A 1,747-nucleotide genomic window follows, 5' to 3' on the forward strand; every position below is an offset into this window, starting at 1 on the left:
TTCTTTATAATTTGAAGCCGTGTCTTCACAAGTTTTAATTGAAATAAAATGTATTTTTATAGAGAATTTAATGTGTCTTTTTGCATTTTCAATTTTGTAAATTCCACTAATATAGTGCACCAGTAAATTAAGATTATAATAAATAATTTTTACATAAAACTAAGAATTGATTTTTTTCTTCCCCATTAATATAACATGTCGACACCCACAGGCTGATTTAGGGATTAGAATAGTTTTATTCACTGAGACTTTAAGTTTTGTCTTGATATAAAAAAAAACGTTTTTTTAGACTGTTTGTTAATGATTTACTTTTTTAGAAAATGCAACAAGCATCACTAGTCTCCCCTACTTCTTTTCCGTAGGTACGCTCCATATACGGTGCATAGGTTATCTGAGGGGATAAATGCAGGCTTAGAGATATTAGTTAAAGCTACTGGTAAAATAAAGGTTACTGTTAACTTGTTACTGGAGACTGGGGACACACCAGAGAAAAAACAGCACAGCTGTTTTCTAATATATTGGAAAAATGTAATTGACCAATGAAATGATTTCTTATTGTCAGTTTTGGTGGTTTAGCTCCAATAAAGACAAATGCCCTCTATTTAATCAGCTTGAAATGTTGGAACATGTTAGTTTATTGCATGAACATTTGGTTTGTCTGATCTAAACCGTCTCTGAGTAACAGTGTCAAATAACAAAGGAGTTGCAATGTTTGAGGTCTGCAACAGTGATCAGTGTTCAGAGCTGGGTAGTAACTAACAGAGCTAAGTAGTAACTAGCAGAGCTAGGTAATCCAGGTCCAGATAGTAAAAACCTTCCAACTATTCACTCATCCAGCTCTGCAGCACAAAGTTGCAGCTGATCAACAGATTATATGAACAATAGGAAGGAAAACATGGCAGGGTTTTATTTTCTGGACCCTGATTAACAACCTCTGGTAACTAGTTACAATAACTTGTTTAAAAGAAACATACTTTTATGAGTAGTTTTACAGCATTTTTTTTTTATTTTGAGTAAAAACAGGATTGTGTTGTGAATTTGGCGCTATATAAATAAACTGAATTGAAATTGAATTGATAAACTATCACTACTCGTGAGTAAAATTCCTGGATGCTCCGTGGATTGAGAATAACGGAGCTTCATGAAACAAGCTTGTTTTAAACACGTAAATGTTTTGTTCTTGAGGTTTATTTTCCAACTGCTGCAAATGAACCTATTCTAACATAATGTAACTAATGAATTTTTACATTATATAATAAAAAAAGTATTTTTGAATAGTTCTTATTCCATCTGTTTTTTTTTTTTTATCTTAATCTTTTAATCTTTATTTAATTATTTTTTTTCAACTTTACATCATTTCATAAAACAATAAACCAGCTGTTGTGATCATGGGTAGCAAGTAGATCCGTCACTCAGTACCTGAGTTGCCTTTCTATCAAATACTTTTTTACTCCTATTTGAATATTTTTTAAAGGCTACTTCATATTTTTACTGTAGTAAATATATGATGGGGTATTGCTGTTCTTATTTAATTGGTTGTTTTATCTACTCTACCTGTTTCAATAGGCTACTTGCAAAAGATCATTACATGAAAAAATAAGGGGTCTTGTTGGTGGATATTCTTGTTTAGACAGCATAAGGGAAGCATGACCTTAAGCAGACCATCCATCCATCCATCCATCCATCCATCCATCCATCCATCCATCCATCCATCCATCCATCCATCCATCCATCCATCCATCCATCC

The sequence above is a fragment of the Cyprinodon variegatus genome, unplaced genomic scaffold (assembly GCF_000732505.1).
Source record: "Cyprinodon variegatus isolate N-32 unplaced genomic scaffold, C_variegatus-1.0 Scaffold2441, whole genome shotgun sequence".
NCBI lineage: Eukaryota > Metazoa > Chordata > Actinopteri > Cyprinodontiformes > Cyprinodontidae > Cyprinodon > Cyprinodon variegatus.